The sequence below is a fragment of the Pinus tabuliformis genome, chromosome 4_1 (assembly GCF_031772625.1).
Source record: "Pinus tabuliformis cultivar Carrire ecotype Pingquan chromosome 4_1, CPIR1, whole genome shotgun sequence".
Classification (NCBI taxonomy): Eukaryota; Viridiplantae; Streptophyta; class Pinopsida; order Pinales; family Pinaceae; genus Pinus; species Pinus tabuliformis.
Window position 1 is genome coordinate 409,608,499 of NC_142303.1, and position 25,920 is coordinate 409,634,418.

The 25,920-nt window shown below is 38.9% G+C and overlaps 1 pseudogene; it reads right to left on the bottom strand.

The window, feature by feature from the left end:
* Positions 1-6,904: 6,904 nt before the first annotated feature.
* The window catches only part of LOC149176052 (UDP-sulfoquinovose synthase, chloroplastic pseudogene), a 78,258-nt pseudogene continuing 59,242 nt past the window's right edge, over positions 6,905-25,920 (bottom strand).

Below are 25,920 nucleotides of genomic sequence, written 5' to 3' on the forward strand. Positions count from 1 at the left end.
TACAAAGGGGGAGAGTAAAGTGAGACTCTAAGTGAGAGGTAATAGTACCACCTAGGAAGGGACACACGTGAATCAGAAAGGTCTGTCCAACATCCAACGAAATATTCTACACTGGATGCAGTAGTCATTAAAACCGAAGTGAAGGGGATAACACGTACACCACCTAGTGGAGTAGTCCACATGGATGTGACGAACATTATAACCAGAAATGAAAGATGGCCTGTTGAGTATCCTGTAGAGTAGTCCACAAGGATGTGACAATGGTGATAACCAATACATAAAGGTTTTATGTCTAGTATCCTACGGATTAGTCCATAGGGATGGGACGGCAGTGATAACTAGTACAACACATTCCCAACAATGTAAGTACTGAAACAATTGAAGTAGTTCAACTATCTTAGTACAGGTGAAACAAACATGCATTACAAATTTTGAAAGAATAGTCTTACAAACATCTACAAAACATGGATGAAAACATGTTAGCCTTAAAATGCTTCTTAATTAAGAAAAAGTCCCAAGACACAATTGTACACCATACATCACTAGTCCTAGTAGTGGGACATTGGAGCCACTCTTCGCTCCTCAAAGATCTGATTGTCTACTCTCAAGGCTATGTGGGAGGAGTCAAGGTGAAAATTCCTTTCTCATACAATGGGAGGGGTATATATATCCAAGGGTGATTCTTGACCCTTCTGACTCTTGGACTACCCTCATGACCATTGAACATCCTATGAATTTTCAATTGACATGACTCTTCAACTTCTTGTGTGCATCCATTGGACTTCCATTTTAAATTACATTTAGTTACAATAGATATGGCCTTGACAACTCATAACATAACCTGACACAACACTGCTGACATGTACTGGTTGGCTATGGTGTCCATGTCAAGTTCTTGCACTACTAAGTGATGGATGTACTCTCGGGTGTGATTTGTTTTCTCCTCCACATGGCTTGGTGTTGCAGGTTCTTCGATGGTCTTGGTCTTGTAATATGGTTCCATGCATGTGTTCCTTTCACTTGTTGATTGATGCGCTTTGTTCGTCTGCCCAACTGCAAGTAAGTCTTCTAGCATGTGCACTTCTTCTTCATCCCGTTTGTCATCCTGCCATGATATATCAATGTACTTGTGCCTACAATTCACTCATGATGGGATGACATCAAATCCAAAGCCTCATAGTGTAGCATGATGAATTGTTTTCTGTGTTCCAGGCTCGGGACAAATGATAGGCTCAGAGAGGGCCCAGTAACTTCACACTACGTAGTTCCAGGTGACAGGGAGGGAGGACTAGTCACTAAGACTATGTAAAGCACAGCTCAGGCTTGGACAAGGAAATCTAAGGCATAGTCTCCATTGTTGGGGAAAACTGCACAGAGGCAACTAGTACATAGAACTTCTCAGTAAAGGACGCCAGTGGCAGCTACAAGGTGGGACTCCTAGGGACACCTATACATAGTTTCCATAGGGAAGACAAGGCAGGATAGTAGAGGGACCCAAGGAAAACTCTGTGCAATTTTTTGAGAGCAGTGAGTCCCAGCTAAGGGAAGTCACTAGGAGGAAATATCTTCGCAATTTCTAGGAGCAGTGTAGGCTCAAGTCTCTATGCAATGCATGGTTCCAACAAGTAGGAGGGATGCTTGATAATTATTCTTGTGAAGTGCGCAATTCAGATAGGTAGTGAGGAAATCTCTACAGAATTCTGTTGAGGAAGACAGTCTACTCACCTCTGGCATTACGCAATGCAACTGACCTAGAAGAAAACAACAAGCACTGCACAATTATAGAGAGAATAGTAGCACCATTGAGGGCTGATACTATGAAGTGCATCTTAGTCAGGCTCCACTAAAGTGAAGTTGTTCTGTCGAGAAACTTTTAGGAAAATGGCTAAGTGTGAAAAACAAGTGAACTTGTGATGACTCGACAATGTAATCACACACTTAGCATACTTCGAAAACATGACATAACTTATCATCAGGAAAACATACCAAAGCAAGACCCTTTGTGGCACTGTATAGAGCTGAAAGTGACAAGTGCGACACTTGGGATAGACCTTTGGACGACTGTGATGACACTTGTGTGATAGTGCTTACAACATTGTGTGTGAGTGCGACGAGTGTTCACATAGTTAAGACAACCCAAACACACAAATAATAACCTTCTAAATCACTATAACATGATCGTAAGCACAAAGCAATCACCATGACAAAAGACGAAAATTAATTAAGCAAGAAAAAGGGTGAAAAGACTTAGAAGGAGCTCAAGGAATGAGCTCAAGTGTTTGAAACCATTAAAGGAAAACCAGGTAAGGCTTTGAAATTTGATTCCAAACCAAAATTTTGGAGGGTGTTGCAATTGTTACAACAGGTGCTTGAGCACATTAGTCAGTTGTTGTGCAAAGTATCTTGTGTAGTTGTCTATTACCTTTAGCACCATTAGGGCTAGTACACTAGGAGGCCATATTTTGACTACATGCATTTTTGATATGATAGGTCATGTGGCCATATGTGTCTAAAACACAAGTTTTTGTAAAACCAAACTTTTATATATAGTTATCTATCTATCGTTGTTTCTTATTTGCTCTATTATCTTATTCAATGTATGTGATGTGGATTGAATTTAATTTACATATGTCACAAATGTATGTCTAAAACATGATTCGCTAATGCATTTGTTAATGTGTTTAGACTTATAGGAATGTTTTGATATTGGATATAATCAAAATGTATTTCCAAAAGGCGAACCATTAAAAACATATGAAGCATAGTTGGACTTCTTACTGAATAGACATTAGTTAAATCTAGTACTACAAGTTGTGAGTAAAGTGTGACCACCATATGGCGAATGCCATGAGAAATAGCATAAGACAATAGATCGATCACTGTGCTATATTCAACTATTTTAAGGGTAGAGCGATCGACAAAAATCCCTTGTAAACTCACTAACTCTCCATTCGGAGCATAGATAACCCACGTTGTGGAGCACACATTCTAAGTACTACGACTAGCATCATCAGCATAACCAACATATGGTTGAAGGGACACTAAAACCTACAAACCAAATGTAAAGAAATATTAACAGAGGCAGTAGGAAACCCTGAAGGGAACACACCACAAACACACTCAACACACTTATATACAATATATACATAGTGACTATGGAAAAATGATTCAATCATAGTATGTTTTTAGGTATAACCCATTTCTCGGTTGCACCAGTGGAATTCCATCATAATCAATAAGCTCATAGGCCCCTTTTGTAAGGGCACATTTCACTATGTATGGATCTTGCCACATTGGCTTGAACTTCCCAGACCCTAACGTATCAGACTCCTGATCATACAATAGGACTAGATCACCTTCCGAGAAGGCATGAGGCTTAGCATTATTTTTGTATTGGGCCTTAACAAGTTTCTTGTGGGCCTCATTTTCCATCATGGCATCGCGCTGGGTTTCAGCTAAGCATGTTAGATGCAAGAGACCCTCTTCTTCTACGGAAGTGGCAGGGAGGAGTTCGACAAAAAGTTTTAAAGATGTAATCTCACACTCGATAGGAAGGATTTCTTGTTGACCATACACTAAATGGAAAGGTGTGAATCTTGTAGAAATCCGGAGAGAGGTTCGATATGCCCACAAATTTGCATAAAGGATGAGGTGTCAATCTATTTCTTGGATCCCCATCATGTATCTTAGCATTTTTTCAAAAAAAAAAATCACTTCGACTTGCCCATTTTCCTGTGGATAGTAGGGATTTGAGCTTTCATGGTGAAGGCCCAACTTAGCAGTAAGCTCAGACATCATGTGATTACAAAAATACTTCCCATGGTCTATAACTATATCCTGTGGTACACTAAACCTCACAATGATATGATTTAATAGGATCAAAGTAGTTGTTTTATCAGTGTTATTATATGATGGCATCACCTTGACCCACCTGGTAAAATAATAAATCAGCACAATGATATAGCCATGCCCCATGTTTGAGTGAGGGTTACATGTCATGAATTCAATTCCTTGTTTCGCAAATGGTCCAATTATGATAACAAGATGTAAAGGAGCAGGAGGAGCATGGGTTTTATGATCATTGATCTGGAAAGCATGAGACTTTTGGACCGCCAGAATGTAATCGTGAAACATAGTAGGCCAAAAACAGCGAAAACGAAAAATATTCTAAGTGGTGGCATAACCAGATATATGTCAACCACAAGCTCTAGTATGGCATTCAATTAGATATTTCTCGGTCCCCTCATGAGTGAGGCACCATCTAAAAATGTTATCAATTCCACAACGATAAAGGGGGTCAACAATTATATTGTAATTTTTTTCCTACTATCGAATACTTCTCTGGTCAAAGTGAGAGGTATCAGGGCAGAAAGTATTGGTCTAGAGATATATGATAATATCCCCATACCATGGATTAGATAAATGAATTGGAAACAATGACTTGTCAATAATAGAATCATCTCGGGTAGACTCAGTGTCAAAAGCAGGAAGGTCACGGATCAATTCGGCTAAGATTAAGGATTTCTTGGATTTGGACTTGATGAACTCCAAATTGAACTCCTGGAGAATAACAATCCATTTGGAGTACTTTCCCCCCAGCAATTGTCATGACAAGATGTATGTCATTGGGTTGCAATCAGAGACAACCATAGTCTTGTGAAGAAGAATGTAGTGGTGAAACATTTGGATAGCTTGGAGAATTGCCAAAGCTAACTTTTCAATGTGAGTACATTTGATTTCCATGTCATTTAAGTTCTAACTCAAATAATAAATGGTATGTTCATCCCCTAAATTGTACTCTTATACCCATAACGTGGCAATCGTAGTAACTGTAACAACAAGATACATGAAGTAATTATGTTGATAATTTGAGGGATGCAACAATGACACCCAAACCATAACATCTTTCAAAGCATCAAACACATTTTGGATAGTTTCATCCCAATGGAAGGGAACCCCTTTTTCAATAATCGAGTAAATCCTTTGGTAAATTTGGCGTAGCTGCGAACAAATATACATAGAAAGTTAGACTTCCAAGCTTGAAGGTGTTGTAACTGAATGAGAGAGGAAGGAGCAGGTAGATCGAGGATTGCCTGAACTTTAAGTGGATCAATACGAATTCCTTTCTTCTACACAACGAAGCCGAGAAGTTGACTAGATTGAACACAAGACACACACTTGTGTGGGTTGAGCCTGATATTATAATGTCGATAATGTAAAAATATATCCTTGATATGCATCGGATGATCCTCACGATGTTTTGAGTGGGAAGGTAGGTCATCCAAATAAGGTTGTATAATATGCTTAATGTTATGGAAGGCATAGTTTATAGCCCTTTGAAAAGTAGCACCAACATTATTCAAACTAAAAGGGAGCTTTTGATAAGAAAATGTGCCCCATGGACAAATAAATGTAGTTTTATGTTAGTCTAATGGGAGAATGTTGATTTGGTTCTAGCTAGAAAAACCATCAATAAATGAAAACACTTTAGTTCTAGCACAATCATCAAGAATCTGGTCGATGAACGAAGTAGAATAATTATCCTTAGGACAAGCAAGGTTGATGTCCTAATAATTGACACACACACGAATCATGCCTTGATTCTTCATTACAGGAACAATGTTTGAGACCCAATCAACAAGAGAAATTGGTTAGATGAACCAACACGTAGAAGTTTTTCAACCTCAACTTTGATAGAAGCAACCTTCTTAGGATGGATCAAACATAAGCATTGTCGAACTGGCTTAGCATCGTGATACTTTTTTATTTTACGTACAAAAATATTTGGATCAATACCTAGAATCGCTTCATATGATCAGGCAAAAACGTCTCAGAATTCCTGGAAAATAGATTGATAGATCTTAATCTCATCATGAGAGAAAGATACACCAATGTGTACATTCTCGACAATTTTAGGCTTAATCGAAATATTAAGAGGAATAGTCCCTTCAGTATTCAATAAATTCTTCTCAAAATCAATGTTGTGAATAGATAGATAATTCATAGATATCTCAATGACATTTGGTGAATTAATATCATCGAGCTTATCCTTAGATGTATCAGGTAGGGAGGAACAATTATGGTTATCATCCCACATCATGATTTCCATGATGCTCCCATTATTAGAAAATGTACCAGAGAAAGGATAAGAACATGACCCATAATCTTGTGAATTATCAGCCTAATCTATCAAAGAGGAGAAATCAGAGTGTGTCGAATAGGCCAAATAGATAACCTCATACTCGAGCTCAACAACACTCAACGACATACAATCACCAAATGTATCAATATTAAAATCATCTAGTACTATCCAAGGATCGGATGGAGTAGTACAAGAAGAGATCATGTTTATAAAGTAAATTGGGTTCGATTTGTTGAGGGAAGGAAGGGGATAATGAGGAGGACGAAAAAAAAAGGTTCCCATAAGGGACGAATCCTTAAGAAATCCAACCTTGACATGATGATAAGGTAGTGGGAATTCACCCACAAGACAGATGCTTCCAGTAGTTGGAGAATTATTGGAAAAGAAGGCGAGTTGGTCAATGGCCACAATGCTCCCCTGGTGAGGGAAAGAAATCATTCTAAAATAGGTGGAAGAAAAAACAACCATAACATACACCCATGTACGACCTAGCAAAGGGTTATAATCCAATGGTCCTTCTATAACTTCAACTTCTATTGACATCGTCTTGCTAGCTAATTCTACTTGTAAGTAAACCAAAATTTTGTAAGGCTTGAACCCTCATCCATCAAACGTTTTGAGAGTAGTAGGTCACTGGTTGAGTTATGGAGAGCCAAGAGAATTCCAATAAGAAAGTTACATGATATAGGTCGTAGTGACTTCGTTGATAATTGTGCGATAGATAGTCTTACATCGTAAAACAACCTAAATCATAAAATCCATTTACGCTAGAAGTTTGGGCGTATGGTTCTCATGATTAAAGACTACAAGGCTATAATTCAAAGCATCGATGACTCCAATTATGGAAAGTAAAGCCTTCTTCTCGGCGAGACGATCATACAAAACCTTGAGAGTTGACATAGCTGAAAGAGCTTGAGCTAGGTCCTCAACCATGTTATAATTTTTTGCATCTTCCACATGAGGGTTGAATGTAGATTTGTGAATAAAACCCTTGGGAGGTTTAATAGTTAATTTGTTTGGAACCACATTTGGAGCAGGATCTAAATCATATAAAGGAGAAACGGTAGGTAGATTAGTAGCCTTGCCAATTGAGGGATTCAAATTATCGTAGTCCTTATTTATTATAACCACCATAACATTATTTTTCTATTTAGTGGAAGAAAGCATCATAACCAAGTTAGAGAAAGCGAGATCCCATGCAACCATGTTTGTCTCCTAATTAGGAAAGGGGTCTATTAACATAGTAGGCACGACATATGATTTAAGGAATTGATATACTTTTTCCCGATGTGGATAGTCCCACGTAAAATGTTCCTCATTATAGATTATAACGAGCTTTCAGTTTTTCTTCAGGAGACTGGTTATTTTCTTTGTCCCGCAGAGGATTATCTTTCCTATTTTTTCCTTTACCTTTATTTTTACTTCTTGTTTGATTAGATTTCACCTTTGTGAATGGGATGACATTAATCTTGAAAGTAGTAATCATAGGATCAATGGAGGACAGGGTTTGGGCAGCCACAATAGGAGATGAACCAGATAGTTTACTCATTCACTACTGTCTAGCAGAACCAATCACGCCATCAGTGGCATGTGATTCCTTACCAGGAGGTTGTGGAACAGTATTTTTAGGTTTTAGAGAATTAGGTAGTTTATCATAGAGTGTGTTGGATTGTTTATAAAATAGATCAAGGTATTGGGCATGAGCAATGGCTTTCTCTTTGGTTACAACTTTGCCCTGAGAAATGCCTTCATTTATTGGTGATAACAAAGACTTAGTGAACCATTGAGCTAACAAATGATTGGGAATGAAGGTCTTAACCAAAAAACCATGAAGTCTCCTCTCATGAATATGATCGTAAATGTGAGTGGAATCAGATTGTTTGAAATTGGTCAAAAGTTCAGTTCCAGTTTCATAACGAATGGGTAGTTGAAAATGGGTTAAGAATGTGGTTGCTAGGGCACTGAAATTATTGAATGAAGCTCATGGTAACTCAATATACCACTTTATTTCCATACTAGTGAATGTCTGCTAGAAAATTCGTAGATAGATTGAATAATCGTTTAAAGAGTTCAAAGAACACCATAAATGATATGTCATAACATGCGTAGATGGGTCTTGTCTAGGATTTCCATTAAAATCTGGGATATCGCTTGGCAGTTTCATAGGAATGACCAGCCACAGAGAAGAGTGACAAATGGGATCATTTGTAAGTTGGTTGGATCTAGAAATTCAAGGGTTTCCACAAATGGAAAATACCTATTAAAATCTGGTGGAGGGTATCCTTGGTAAGATGGAATAGCCTGATAAATAGGGATATGATCTCTTGGATAAGTAGGATTTTGGTAGCCTCGATAAACATAACCTTGTTTCCGAGTTCCAAGATATCCTTGAAAGGGTTGAAACAAATGAGTTTAAATTTCATGACCATGGTAAGGCATCTGAGGAATACCTTGATATGGTTTCCCTGTGGAATTTTGCATCCTCCCTATGTAAGGTTGGTTGGGTTGCACCTGTGCCATACCATGTAAGTCTTAATTCACTTGTATTTGATGAAAAATATGACTAAGTAGTGGAGGCTATAAGGAACCTTGAAGAGTATGGTTAAGTGGGACTTGAGAGGTCCCAGGCATCGGTGGAACATGTTCAGTTAGAGGCGTAGGCTGTAAAGGTTCACTTACTTGAGATAAAGCTTGAACAGTTTGTTTAACCCTCCTCCCGCATCTACCCAAGCAACTGGCCAATCAGGGTAAACATGTGACGAGAGGCCACTATTATATGATGTGACCTCCTAAGTCACGTTAAGTGGAACCGACATAAACGCACCATATAGACATCCAACATCAGCATGATGACCCTCAGGAACAAATCCAACCTTTCTACCAACCAACCCCTAGGTCCCACTAAACTGTTGGAGCAATTGACCTTTGGATGCTCTCATGCTATGGGCATGCTAGTTTCTAGGGACCTCTGGACACTCTCGCATGCCTGCAAGCAAGTTTCCAAGGAAATTTTAGCTCAGTTCTATGCTAGCGTCCCCAAAATTTAAGCCACATTTTCAGGCCCAGAGCCCAGGCCACTTCCCAATATTGAATGACACCTTCATAACAGTAAAATAATATAGAAATAACAGTATAAATACTTGAATGAGACCCTGAATGTACCCCTAATATCTATTATAGGAATTTCATCAAACATATCATGAATATGTAATTTATAGGTGTAAATAACATATCTGAGCATTGATGCCTCAACACATCAACTGCCATTTCATCCATTAGGTCATAGATACATTATCCATTCATTTACAAGTAAAAACATAACGAGAGCCATACATAGTTACTTTCATAAAACACATACATAACCAGCATAACAGCAACAGAAATACCAATTAAATCAAAACCATATAAACCACATATAATCCCATATAATACTCATAGAAATACAAGGAGAAATAACCTAATAATGATGAAGCAAAATCCAAACCTGAGATGGGACTTCCACATTCCACTCGACCATAAAATGGCTGAGCCAAATCTCTCTTCATACATTCACCCTTGTGCCATATTCCAAGCATGAATGTGGGATCTCATAGAACACATCAATCGAAAACCCTATAGGGCTTCCAAAGGCCAACCACCTCAACCCATCCAACAGTGATTCCACCTCACGGTCGGACATCATAAAACTATCATCAGGTTAGTCTCTATCCAAGCCTTCCATGGCTTTAGAATGTTTTTCCAACCAAGGCTCTAGGACTAGTAACTCAACCCACGGCTTTTATTGAGCTCTAGAGCATTTTTCCAACCAAGGCTCCAAGACTAGTAACTCAACCCACCAAGGGCTCAAGAGAATTTTTCCAACCAAGGCTACGGGACTAGTAACTAAACCCAAGTTGTTACAAGGGTCCAGAGAGTTTGTCCACCCAAGGCTTCAGGACTAATAACTCAAACCAAGTTAAGGAAACATGAGAACCAACCAAAAAAAAAATAATGAAAATGAACCCACAATCTTCATTACTATCCAATAAATGGAAAGTCTAGGCAATCCACTGGTGATCTTGACCATCCTCCATGCCAATGATAGATCACAACCAACAAACCACATGTATATGCATACATTCCAAAACTAGTGAGGAAAACATACATGCAACTCGGTACCTGCAAGAAAACCGTGTTGTAGCTACTGATCCCGATGTTCTCTTATGCTTTCATTCTCTTCCTTTTCCTTCTTGCTTCAAAACCCAAGCATGCCACACCCTCCAAGACTGCTCCAATAAAACTCTAAGTCTCTGAGAATATGAGAGAGAGAGAATAATGAGAGAGCTCCAAAACTGAACTAACAAAATGTTACCAACTGATCCTCAAAAGCCTTTTTATGAATGAGGCCTCTATTTTCTTCATTTTCCATTATTTTCCTTCAATTTACTCCTCACATGCAACCTGTGACCTTTCACCTACCTTTTCTCCTAATTTCCATTATTTTCTTAATTAAATGTGCCAAAAATTCCATTTGCCTTTCCAAATCTTTATCCATTGCCTTTGCCAATTTCCATAGATATTAAACAATCACAAGTGATCCCCGTAACTAGTATTTTTCCCAACATTCAACTTGGAATAAGTGTCCCATCAACTGTGGTTATTATTTTCCCCTTATTAACTTTTATTAAATGGAATTTTCACCAAGGTTGTTATAGAGCCCTCAGCCTTGGGGGAAGACCATCTTCCATGTTCAACAACACCTATAACCACAAGAATGATGTAAGCAAAATATACGGCTAATGGAGCTTTATAACTTAGCTCGATGTAGTATTTACAATGGTCATCCTACTGAGAAGAAAGCTAACATCAAAACATAACATCATGACATCATAATTACATGACACCCATACCGATTATTGGAGCTTTATAACATAGCTCATGGCAATATTTACATCCATTTACATATGTACATATAGCAACATCACCAAAACATATACTAAGACATATACCAAAACACCACAGCAAAACTACTTTGTCTGGACTGGAAAACAAGGAAGGATGAATAGGCCGCATCTAATCTATCATCTCCCGTGTAGCTTCATTTGGCCCAAATTGCTTCCATTGCACCTCAACATGCTTGATTGTTTGGTTCTAGAGCATGAGCACCTTTTTCTGCAATATACATTGAGGCTCCAACTGGAATTTGTCATCTGGTTCCACTTGCAATATAGAACAATCAATCACATGATCAATATCTCTAACATACTTCTTAAGCAATGACACATGGAAAACATCATGGAATTTCACTATCGGAGGAAGTGCATGTCGATAGGCTATTGGCCCAATCCTCTCAATAATGATGAAGGGTCCACAAAACCTTGGTGCCAACTTGGCACATGATCCAATCCATAAGGAGCTTTCTTTAGTTTCATGCACAAGTACAGTTATTCCCCAACCTGGAATTCCTTGAACAACTTGTTTTGATCTACACAGCTCTTCTGCCTATCCTATGCTGCCTTTATATTCCTCTTTATAACTTGCATCTCATGTTCCATGTCTTGTCCAATCAACACCCTGTTAACTAGATCACTCCACTTGATGGGAGTATTGCAACTTTGACCATACAAGGACTCAAATGGACACATCCTCAAAGATTCCCGATACTCATTGTTGTAAGTGAATTCTACTAGTGGAAGGTACTCTTCCCACTTTTGTTGTTGATGCATCACATACATCCTCAACATGTCCTCCAATATCCTGTTGACCCTCTTTGTCTGTCCATCTGTCTACGGATGATAAGTTTATTACTAAAGGCCAAATCTGTGCCCAAAACTGCAAATAACTCCTTCCAAAACTGGGAAGTGAACTTCGCATCCCTGTTTGACACAATATTCTTCGAAACACCATGCAATCTGACCACATCTATGATGAATATCTATGCTACATCACTAGCTAAGAATGTAGACTTCACTGGAATGAAGTGCGTAACATTTGTCAACCTGTCCATAATAACCATGATGGAATCGTATTGTCTCCTTGTCCTCAGAAAACCTATGATGAAGTCCATGGAAACGACTTCCCACTTCCACTTAGAAATCACAATTGGCTATTGCATTCCACCTAGATCTTTACACTCTACCTTCACACACTAACAATCAAAATACCTAGTCACAAACTCTGCTACTCCCTCTTCAGTTTCGGCCAATAATAAAATCTCTTCACTATTGTTAGTGCCTTTTGATAGCCTTGGTGACTTGAATATGGTTTCACATGAAAATATCTTAACATCGCCTTCTTAAGCTCACTATTTTCTGACACATATATCCTATCTTTGAATCTAACCAATCTGTCTACTATAAGGAAATAGTCCACATCCTATGCACCTACACTTGTACTCTACTACAACCTGTGCATAATCTCCATATATCTGACATCCTGCTAACCTGCTTGCAAGATCCTATCCTATAAGTCTGTCCCATAGGAGCTCATAGTTGTTAAGTGATTTACCTGTATCTGCCTGCTAAGAGCATCTAACACTATGTTCTCTTTGCCTTTGATGTACTTGATCTCAAAATCGAACTCACTGATCGTAGCTAACCACCAAGCTTTCCTACCAATTCAGATTTGGTTGGTCAAACAAATATTGCAAACCATTATTATCACTCATCAATGTAAACCTCCTACCCAGAAGATAGTGTCTCTGCATCTTCAATGCATGTATAATCATTGCCAACTCAAGATCATGTGTGGGGTGGTTTTTCTCGTGCTCATTCAGTTTTCATGACTCATAACATACCACTTGTCCATCATGTATAGCAACTCCACCAAGTACGTTCTTGCAAGCACCTGAGAATACTACAAAGTTTTTCTCTGGATCTACAATCTTTAACACTGATGCATGTGTTAACAACTGCTTAAGTTGCTCAAAACTAGCCTCACACTCCTCTGTCCATTCAAACTTCTTACCTTTCCTTTGCAAATATGTGATAGGATAAGTAATATGTGAGAAGTTCCTAATGAACCTCCTATAATAGACTATTAATCCCATGAAATATCTCATCTCATCTAGATTCTTAGGAGCTACCCACTTCATGATGGCCCTTATCATTTCTGGATCTACCACAATGCCCTCCTTGGAGACAACATGCCCCATGTAATGTACCTTTGTTTGAAAGAAACTACACTTGTTGATCTTAGAATATAGATGATGCTCTCTCAACAACCTCAACATTGTTGCTAAATGCTCGACATGCTCTTCATCATTTTCAGAATATACAAATATGTCATCAATGAACACAATAACAAACTTATCCAAATACTGGTGCAACACACTATTCATCAAGCACATAAATGTAGTTGGAGCATCAGTCAAACCAAATGGAACTACAACAAACTAATAATGCCCATACCTGGTCTGCAAAGAAGTCTTGTAAATGTCTTCCTCTTTGATTCGTACTAGATGATATTTGGATCTCAGATCAATCTTTGAGAACATTTTTGCTCCCTTCAACAGATCAAACAAGTCATCAATCCTTGGAAACATATACCTATTCTTGATGGTCACTTTATTCAACTTCTAGTAGTCAATGCACAATGTGAAAGTACTATCCTTCTTCTTCACAAACAATACCAGTGCACCCCTTGGTGATACACTTGGTGTAACATATCCCTTGTCCAACATTTCCTTTAACTGTAGCTTCAACTCCACCCGCTTAGGTGTGCTCATCCTATAAGGTGCTCTTGATGTTGGAGTTTCCCTTGGCACCAAATCAATAGAAGCATCTACCACCTTGTGAGACAGAAACTCTATAATGTCCTCTGGAAATATATCCTTGAATTGTTGTAGAACTGGATACCTGCTCAACACATTTGCATCCTCAACTTCTTTTCCTTTGTTACTAGAAATGTGCACTGAAAATAACTTATAGCCTTTCATGTGGCTATGATTTGCATGCATAGTTGTTACCATCCTAACTAATGGGGCTTTCATCTTTCCTTGCAATACTCTTGGTTCCCCATTATCATCCAAGCACTCAACATCTTTGTCACAACTATCCACCTTGGTTCTATGAAGATACAACCAATCCATGCCCAACGACATATTGTGTAATCCAAATGGTAATACATTCAAATGTGCTACTCTAGGCATACCTTTCAAATCAAATGTGTATGTTCTTACCCAATGATGAACTCGCTTCTTTGTACCTATAACCAACTGCACTAACCAAGATTCTACATGTAATTCGTTACTCAAACCACACTTATCCACCAAGTCAGGACTAGCATAGCTATAATTAGATCCATGGTCAATCCAAATAGAAATAACTTGATCACAAAGCTTACCGTCCATCTCAATGAAAGATCCATGATTGTCTGCCTGTTTGTTATGCAATGTTTCATAAATACAAGGAACACTCTGACCAACGTCCTCAACAGTCTGTGAATCCTCTGCATTATATATCTAAGGCCTACCACCTTGATACTGTGGACAATCACTCCTATGATTATCTCCTCCACAAGTCCAACACTACACGGGCTCCTTATTCTTCTCCTCGGCTCGATATCCATGTCCTCTATCTGATGCATTGAACCTCTTAGGTGGTGCAACATTCTCTTTATTACCTGAATCATGTGGTCTTACTCGCTTCTTGTTCCAATTTCCTTTATTCTTGGCAGTACATTTGCAATATAGTTTAGTCTCAGAATTATGCTTCGATTGTTCATAGAAATGCTTTAGTTTTCGGATGACCTCCTCCAATGTTATAGGTTCATCAAATTCAATCCTATCTTTAAATTCCATTGGTAACCCACTGGTGAATCTCTAAATCTTGGCCTTCTCCTCCTTGAGGTAAGGCACATAACTTAGTAACTCCAAGAACCTGCTAGTGTACTCATCATCTATCATAGCTCCCATCTTTAGCTCATAAAAATATTTTTCCCTGTCATCAAAGTATCTCTCCGATAGATACTTATTCTTGAATAGCCGCTCAAATTCACTCCAAGTCAAGACTTCCACATGTATACCTCTAATATTCTTCACATTTTCCCACCAAAATGTCCACTTTACATTTGAGACTGAATGTATCTACTCTGGATTTCATGTTCTCTGAATAATCATGGAACCTAAATAAATTCTTCATACCAAGCAACCATGACTCTACATCCTACAATTTCTTCATATCTCCATCAAAAGTAGGTGCATTTGATTTCTTACACCGATCTGGCAACTATCCCCTATCACTCCTCCTGTACAGATGATAACAATACTAATCATCATGCCTATTTATTTGAGAGGGGGCTTGACCCAGGTTCAGAATGTACTACACACCCAAAAAACCCTCAACTACTAGCCCTTCTAGCAATGACCCACAAGCAGGTCGTAGATTCACCCAAAGCAGCTATGGGAGGTTGTAGAACTAGGTTTCCGCAACCGAAGGGATATCTACGAAGTGGTGCCATGTATTTACTTATACTATATATCAATATTGTAACTGCATTTTCATAAGAAAATTACGTGGATGAATAGTTTATAGAAACACATAAACTCTAATTCCTAATAGTATATCTTACAGATCTTCGCATAACTCAGTAAAAGCATACATAATCAGATGCATAACTGTAAACAATTAACATATACAAAGATACAATACTTCACCAAAAATTCTTCTTTATTAAATAGATCTTCAATTACATTCACTTTTCTTGACCAATGCACCCAACTGTAGGTGGTCTATGCACTCAGCTGTAGACTCTTCAAGGTCTCTGTGCACTCAGCTGCAGAGCCTTCTCCAAAAACAATAGACTACAGACGTGAAAACAGAGATTCAATGATATTTCATTACTTTCCTTCCATAATTGATTTCCTTTCGTTAAGGTATTACATATCCTTTTATAAAATTCATCTATACAAAAACCATGGTCCACATACCATGGATCCATAAAACAAGGACTACTACCCAATACCCATTACAAAATAAGGGATTTATCCCATCCCAGAAGCCTTAAAAGTCTGTGTGATGAATATATATTCTCCAGCTCTACACAGTCCGCTCATTCTTTTGGGGGGTCTTTCACCCAAAGCTTGGACCAAGTTGGGTCATTCCCAATAGACCCCCAACACTCGCCCATGACTCATTCCAAGTCACTCAACTTCAATGCCCTTGATCTTCACTAGGTTCTCGTTGTCTACTGCATTGTAATGCTGGAGTGTTTCTGCCATCAACTTTTCTTCCTTCTGCTCTCCCTTCAACAAAGTTTCCATAGTAGTGCTAGCGGTCTTATGCAGTAGCTCTTCTTCCCTTTTATTGAATTCCTTCAGTCATTCATCTATGACCTGCGAAAGTTCCAGGGCTTCTCCTGCCACGTTTGAGTCCTCTCCTACAAAATCTATGATTTCCCTTGCATATCATATATTTGTGTCTAGAGGTTCTTTCCTTTGGAAATGTTGGCAAGCCTCTGCGAGACTGGTAAGGTATTCACAACTGTCAATATCTCATCGTGATGCTTCTTCATGGCCTGCAGTTCTTCCTCAATCTACAACATGTTTGGATCCTCCTGCAATGAGGTCCAAATATGTGTTGTGTCATCGAGAAACCTCCCATAATCTACAACCATATCAACTATGCCTTTCGATGCTATGCTAAGGTCGCTTTGTCTCTGCTCCCAAACCTCTAGTGGCATACTTGGGTGCAACCTTATTTTTAGCTCTGATACCTTCACTTCATAATAAAATTTTAGCTTCTCTCTAGCATTCTGAGTCCTTGATCGCAAGGGCAAGCTTCACGACCTTTTATGTTGGTTCTTCATCTTCATAGATCTTTACGTCCAGAACTATGCTAAAACTCTCAACAATGGCCTTCTCCAACTCTTCTCATTGTTTCCTTTCTTCCCCCATTTCCATGCCCACTTGCTTCAGCTCCTTCTACATCATTTCTTTCTTTGACTCTACCTTTTCTTTTAACAGCGACATACGTTGCTCTTGTTCCTGCATCTCTGCAGTGATTCCCTGATGAAATTCATGCAACACCTGGAGCGCTAGTGATCTAGGTGGATATTGGTGGCCACCCACCAATTCCACTTGGACTCCCACCATTTCTTCTTTTAGTTTTTTAGTTTCCTTAATTATAGCACAGTTTACTATTTTTAGCAGTTTTTCGGGTCCTAAACTTCCAGAGCCGTTTTGAGGCCCTAAACGACGTTTTTTGGGAAATCTACCGCCAACAATTTTTTTTTTAAAATCATCTTTTCCATCGTATTCCTCGGAGATATCTTTCCAATGGGCTATCATGCGCGCTAAACGGAGATAATATGACCAAGTCGCGACCCCAGGAAGTTGGTTGTCCAACTCACCCCAACGGGGCCCATAAACTCTTGGTGTTACATCTCCTCGGGTTAGGGTTTTGGTTGTTTAGGGTTTGTTCTTATTGTTCAATAATAAAAAGGCCCTTGAGCCTCATTGTAAGACAATTCAGAGGCATGTAGCCACCACATATCTTCTCAGAGATAAGCTACCATCGTCCTAGCTAGTTTATTTCCATTCCTATTTGTAAGCATATTTCAATATTTTATAGTAATGAATGAAGTATTATTTTCGTTGCATCTCTGTGTTTACAGTTATCTCTATAATTTGTTGCATTCCTGTTTAAATCTGGATCAGGTAGCACAAAGAAATTCATTTGGACATTGCACCATGCCTTGGCTCTCTCTTTCTATGTTTCTACTTCAAATTTCAGTTCCCCGGCTAACACATGTAACATCCTCATTCTGAAGCTCGTTTCTAGTCTCTCTTCCTACTACGATGGTTGGGTTTCCTTCTCTCATTACTTTTCTTCTTGTGGCAATGCCTTCAGCTCCGCGATGCCAAGATCGCTTTGCAGTGATCATCAATCTTGTCCTAGGTCTCTGTCTTAATCTCCGGGATTTTCTCTACTATCTCATTGATGTCCCCATCAGTGAGAACAAGCGGCATTGCACCCCTACTCTTATCTGCCTTATGTTTCTTTCTTCACCGCATTTTTATTACAAAGGGTGACTCTTCTGATACCTCCGCATCACTACGGTATTCTTCATGTTCCTGTCCTCCCCATACTTCTTGTGTTCCCTCATCGACATTCTCCTTACTTGTACTTGCACCCTGTGAGGTGCCTTTTTCTGCTCCCTCTCCTCCAACTGCTCCATCAGGAGGAGTCATCCATTCCTTTGGCCAATCCTACACTACCGCGAGGAGATCATCCTCCATTACCAGGTATGGCAATGGATTCCATGTCTCTTTTCAGTCCTTTATTGCTTTCACATACGCCTTGTGAGAGTCTGCCTTAAAATCTGTTATATGACAATAATCTAGGATATTGATTCACCACCATATGAAAATCCATTGCCATGACTACGAAGAACATCTTGTTCTCTATTGCATGTGTCTCTGCCTTCGTAAACCATAGAAAATCATACCTCACTGCTTTGCATACGTCCACCTCAAGAGTCGAAAATTGAGTATCTCTCAGCTCCTTCCATGTAATAAGTGAAATAATAATCAACAACTAGGCATAGTGGAAGGTCTTGCCTTCTTCCTATGCTTCCCTACAATCAATTAAAGACTCCTTACATAGATAAGAAGCCTAGTTGAACTAGATCCCTCTACTATACTGTTCTACTAATGACACTACTATTGCAGGCACTTCATTCGCCATGCACTTCCTCATGATATTACCCACTAAGATATGTTCGGCGAAGTGCACACCCTGATCCTCGATGGAGTTTATCTCGTATCTATGAGATTTCTTTACTAACCCAAAATTTTCTTTCATTATCTGGGCCATCTCCTTGACTTTTTTTACCCATGCATTCATTTGTGGGATCCTTTCCTTGATGTGGTAGTGTTGTTACTTTTTGAAGAGAATCTCATCAATCGACGTCCTCATCCCTAACGAAATGAAATCATCATGCACTAGTGTGAGGCTATCGCACACATATTGTACTGAATGGGATTCGACCGAAGTATGGCACATTTAGCATGTTCAAAAGTCCTACTTTTTGCACACCCGAAACCCATTGTTGTGGCTCCAGTCTTGTAACCCCACTCTCTGGGTAGTGGACTTTCTTCAAGTGCCTACTTTTCTCTAATTGTGGAAATTTGTTTCTTTCATTGAAATCACAGTATTCCAATTTGTGTTGGGGAATATTCCCCAACACTTCTCCTTCAAAAGGCACCACTTCTAGCAACAACAGCGTATAAGTAGAAAATTTCACTTCTTTTGGCTCCTTAACCAGATTTGCACCTGATTTTCTTGGTGGCATGTACACTTGGAGCACAGAGGGAGTCTCCTCATCCTCTATCTCCTTTCTATGGAAATCGGTTTCTTCCTCACTGTCATGGACTTATTGAGGCCCCTCCTGTTGCATCGGTCTCTTTCCTTTCGCATGAGAATTTTTCCCTTGTCCTTCGTGTTCTTCGAATTCACTTCCTTATGTGTCTTCTTCCATGGTGACATTCTCAATTTTGTTGTAGATACCTAAGCTGGCCTCTTCTCCTATCTCTTCTGTGTTTGTGACTATAGCTGTGCTTGCGGAACCTTCCTTGTCGACCTTATGTGCATCGGGGACATGGTTTTATCCATATCCTATAAACGATCCCTCAAAATTGGTATTTGGAAACTAAACTTTGACATGGCACTGTTAGCTGGGCAGAAATGGTGGATGGATCTGTGATGACATTCAAATTTGAAGTTGACTGTCCATATATAGATGCAGCGCTGAATATAGTTAAGAAGAATATTTTTGAACAAGAAGTTCCAGTTATCTGGTAACTTGATTGGGTTGCACACGTACGAAATATGATGGAAAGATATGACGTCACTCTAGAAGAGGACAAATATCCTCGCAACATTGGTATCAAAGAGTTAGAAGGACATCGTGAAGTGAATGGAACTAACATAGAGATGCTAGATATAACATAGCCACTGAAATTGAAGAAAGTATAATATGTAGCTTAATGTCATCAACCATTATTATTCTTCTTAGGGGGCTAGGTGGATAGGGAGGTGGAGGTGGAAGTGGAGGTGTAGGGGAAGTATGGGGAGGGGGATAGGGTGTGAGGGGGGTGGATGGATTGGGAATCCAAAAGGTGCCCTGGTTCTTTTCAGTCCCTGACTTCAATACGCCTTCAAGATGGGTTGGGGAATATCTTGGGGTTGTAGGGTTACTTCTTTCTTCCTCTCTCTTTGATACCAACAGAGGGCTATATTCAGCCTCAATAAAATTCTTCAGATCTATTATGTATCATTTTCCACTTTGCGTAGCTCCTAATTCGACTTATTTCTTCTTTGCCCAAAAATTAATTTGGATACATCAGCATAATCCCTTTTTCACACAATAACATTTTAATCGAGAGCTTTAGAGAATTTAAAAACTTACCCATGGTCCTTTGAGGAATCTTGTTTTAGCTTCACTGTAAGACATGATTTCGTTTATCGCAAACTCAGTGATAAATCCTCCCAAAATTCTATCGATCCAGAAATCAATAGCCCTTAAGATACTGTTATCAATTCTCTTGAGCCGTTGTATCAAATCATGGTTCCACTTCCTAGGTTCGTCGCCTTTGAAATATATCTTATGCTCAGCGAACTTAGATATCCACTCAAGCATATCAATATGGAACGAACCAAAGAAAATCTTGTATTGATCTTCAAATATATATCTCTGCAACCAAACTTCACTAGATAAACACGGGTTTTTGTTTTATTTTTCTACAAATTCTCTTTCTTTTTATTCAACCCACTCCTGGAGTTCTTTCTTCGATGGACACCAAATCATATCCCTTTAAGCATATCCTAGTCCCGACAATGGAACCACTTGTTGATCTAGGGGGGGTTTGACCCAGGCTCAAAATTTTCTACGCACCAAAAAAACCCTCAACTACTAGCCCTTTTGGCAACGACCTGTAAGCAGGTCGCAGTCTCACCCAAAGTCATTATGGGAGGTTGCAGAACTAAGTTTCTCAACTGAAGGGATATCCGCGAAGTGGCACTGTGTATTTACTTATACTGTATATAAATCTTACAACTTTGCATTCATAAGAATTTCACGTAGATTATCTTACAGATCTTTGCATAACTCAGTAAAAGCATACATAATTAAATGTATAATAGTAAACAATTAACATATACATAGGTACAATACTTTGACAAAACTTCTTCTTTATTAAACATATATTCAATTACATTCACTTTTCTTGACCTGCGCACCTAGTTGTAAGTGGCCTGCTCACACAGCTACAGACCCTTCAAGGTCTCCATACACTCAGTTGTAGAGCCTTCTCCCAAAACTACAGACTACAGACACGAAAAAAGAGATTCAACAATATTTCATTACTTGCCTTCCATATCTGATTTCCTTTCGCTAAGGTATTACATATCCTTTTATACAATTCATCTATACAAAAACCATGGTCCACATACCATGGATCCATAAAACAAGGACTACTACCAAATAGCTATTACAAAATAAGGGCTTTATTCCATCCCAAAAGCCCTAAAAGTCCAAGCGATGAATATATCTTCACCAGCTTCATGTGGTCTACTCCTTCTTTCGTGGGGTCATTTACCTAAAACTTGGACCAAGTTTAGCCCTTCCCAACAATACCAGTCAGAACTAGAACTAGAATGGTACTTATGTCTATCTATTCTCCTATTTCAAGTGTCCAACAATCTGACATCTCTAACGGTGTCATTGATATCTGACCGTTTACAACCATGCGACCTACTACCATATGCCCCTTTAGTTTTTTCCTCTTGCTCATGGCTGATTTGAAGTGGTTCCTGTCACTGCAAATCTAACAAGCTCTGAAGTATCACTACATTTACCTTTGCTAGCTTCTCTTGTGCCTGCATGATTATTTCATTATCTGCCTTACAACTCCTTATTATTTCCTTTAATATTATCAGTGTATATACCAAATCGGAAGAGTTCCCAACACCATACTTCTCTTCTGATTCATAGGGAGAGTCTTTGTAGTCTACCATCATTCTAGCCATTTGATATTTCTTCGTGCAAGGTATATCATTTATGTATTCAGGCTTCCATGATCCATAATGAATTAAGAAAAGTATTTCAGTAGAAATCACATAAGAGAAATGTTTGGCCGATGCGTTTCAAACCAACAAGTGTGGTTCATCATCAGATATACCTTAAGAAAAGTCTTTCGGTAGAAATCACATAAGATAAATTTTTGGCTGACGTGTTTCAAACCAACAAGTGTGGTTCATCATCAGAACCTGATGATGAACCACACTTGTTGGTTTGAAACACGTCAGCCAAAAATTTATCTTATGTGATTTCTACCGAAAGACTTTTCTTAAGGTATATCATGTCATCTAAACAAAATCACAATAAAACAACACACCTTAGTAGAGCTCAGGGAGGATACCTTGTTTTCAAGATCAACAAACTGGAATGATACATGTATAACATAATCATGACAAAATATGGAAACATATGGAAACATAACACATAAGCATATAACCTTGCAACCATCATTCCAGCTAGGGTCCGGTCATCAATGCATGACCTTAACAACAACACACACCATGACCTCATGCATGACAACAATCATTACGTCATTGCAAACTTTACCACATGTAAACATGACCATGCATAAGTAACGCGTAACCAACCATACACATTTATAAACATATGTAATCAAGCATAAACAAAAAATACTTGTAACCAAACCTACCAGAATGATACATGCAACCAAGAATACAAGAATATAACCAAACATACAAGAATGTAACCAAGCATATGAAATGATTCATATAAGAGACATATAACAACATGTAACTAGTCATACACTCACGATGATGCACTCTACAATAACAACATCAACTTCCACATGATGACATCACTATAACCACAATCAACATTACGAAAATGCAACAGGGACATGGAATGCGAGTGTAAGAGACACACATCCAATTGACATGCATGCATGACCAACACATAGCCCATCTAGTTCGAGGGGTGAACCATGCTTTGATATGATTCTGTAACACCCTCCTCCCACATCTACCCAAGCAACCAACCAGTCAGGGTAAACTTGCAAAGAGAGGTCACTATGATATGATTCGACCTCTTAAGTCACATTAAGGAAGTGTAACAATGGAAACACACCATACAGACATCCAGCATCAATGTTAGGACCCTTGAGAACTAATCCAACCTTTCTGCCAACCAACCCCTAGGTCCCACTAAACTTTTGGACCACTTGACCTCTGGACGCTCTCATGCTATGGGCATACCAGTGTCAAGGGACCTCTGGACGCTATCACAGGCCTGCAAGCCAACGTCCAAGGACTTTTTTTCTCAGTTTTGTGCCACCATCCCCAGGATTTAAGCCACATTTCTAGGCCCAAAGCCCAGGTCACTGAATAGAATTGAATGACACCTTTAGAATAGGAAAATAATAGGGAAATGACAGTATAAATGCAATCACTTGAATGAGACCTTGAATGGACCCCTACTAGCCATGACAGGAATTTCATCAAACGTATCATGAATATGTAATCTACAAGTATAAATAACATATCTGAGCATAGGGGTCTCATACTTAGTTGAGAATCACTAAGTAGCATTGATGCCTTAACACATCAACTTCCATTTCATTCATTATGTCGAAGATACATTGTCCATTCATTTACAAGTAAAAACATGATGAGATCCATACATAGCTACTAGCATAAAACACATACATAACCAACATAATAGAAGTAGAAATAGCAATGTGATCACAACCATATAAACCACATATAATCCAATATAATTCTCATAGAAATACAAGGAGAAATAATCTCATATTGATGAAGCAAAAATCCAAACCTAGGACGGGACTTCCATGCTCCACACAACCGTAGAATGGCTGAGCCAAATCTCTCTTCAGCCATTCATGCATGTGCCATATCCCAAGCATGAATGTGGGATCTCATAGAACACATCAATCTGAAACCATCCAGGGCTTCCAAAGGCCAACCATCTTAACCCATCCACAGTGATTCCACATCACAATCGGACATCACAAAACCATCATTAGAATGGTTTTTATCCAAGCTTCGAGGGCTCTAGAGCATTTGTCCAACCAAGGCTCCAAGACTAGTAACTCAACCCACATCTTTTACCAGGTTCCAAACTGTTTTTCCAAACAAGGCTCCAGGACTAGTAACTCAACTCACCAAGAGCTCCAGAGTGTTTTTCCAACTAAGGCTATGGGACTAGTAACTCAACCTAAGTTGTAATAGGGCTGCAGAGTGTTTTTCCAACCAAGACTCCAGGACTAATAACTCAACCCAAGCTAAGAAAAAATGAGAACCAACCAAAACAAAACAATGAAACATAACCCAAAATCTCCATGGATATCCAAGAAATGGCAAGGCTAGGCCATCCACTATCAACCACAGCCATCCTCCATGCCAATGACAAATCAAAATGAAAAAACCACATGCATATGTCACACATGCCAAAACTAGTCACGAAAACATACATGCAAATCGGTACCTACAAGAAAATCTTCTTGTGTCTATTAATCCTAATGTCCTCTTGCAATTTCTTTCTCTTCCTTTTCCTTCTTGCTCCAAAATCCAGGCATGCCACACCCTCCAAGAGTGCTCCAAGAAAACTCTAAGTCTCCAAGAATATGAGAGAGAGAGAGAGAGAGAGAATAATGAGAGAACTCCAAAACTAAACTGACAAAAGCTTACCAACTAATCCTCAGAAGAATTTTTGTGAATGAGGCCTCTATTTTCTTCATTTTCCATTATTTTCCTTCAATTTCCTCCTCACATGAAACCTGTGACATTTCACCTCCCTTTTCTCCTAATTTCCATTATTTTCATAAATAAATGTGCTAAAAATGTCATTTTCCTTTCCAAAGCCTTAGCTATTTCCTTCTCCAATTTCCTTAACCATTAAATAATCACAAGTGATCCCCATCACTAGGATTTTTCCCAACATTCAGCTTGGAATAAGTGTCCCATCAATTGTGGTTATTATTTTTCCTTTTTTAACTTTTATTACATGGAATTTTCACTAGGGCTGTTACAGATTAAATAATAGGCTGACAAGAAGGAATCCGAGATGTAGGTTGAATTGGTTGAGAAGTATGAATTTATTCACAGTAGAGCCAGGTTGTACAGGTAATGTAGTATGTGAAGGGTTAGCATCCATTCCAAGGAATGGAGGACTCGAATAGGGTAGAGCACTAGCTTGCAGTGTTTGAATAGTAGATGGATGCATTCCAACAATATGATGCCCCCATGCCGGTATATAAGCAGAATATGGAGGAAACTGCCCTTCTGAAGGACCCAGTGTAAGGTGGATTGAGTTGTTGTAGATGTCCATATCCACTGACATATGGACCAAATTGCTTCTCCATTGAAGGTTGAGATGGAGGAAGAGGGGCATACTATGTGGTACTCATCAAAGATGTACCAGATGGTATTCCCAAAGAGGATGACATGGGAGATGTCCATGGACTTGATTTTGCACTAGAACAAGTAGGAAATAAGGATTGGAAACCACCTGGGATGGATGGGCCACAATAAAAATGTGTTAAGGTGATGTTACAAAAATGGAAGTAGTTGTAACATTGGTTGTCTCAATCTTTGCCATAGATATGGGTTGAGAAATCATAGAAGGTTCAATCATGTTTGAACTTCTCAAAGGTTGTCGAGGGAAACTCAAAGGTGAACTAAAAAGAGATGAATGAGGTAAAGGAGTTTGTAAGGGAGTATGAGGAGGAGGGACTTGATAGAGAT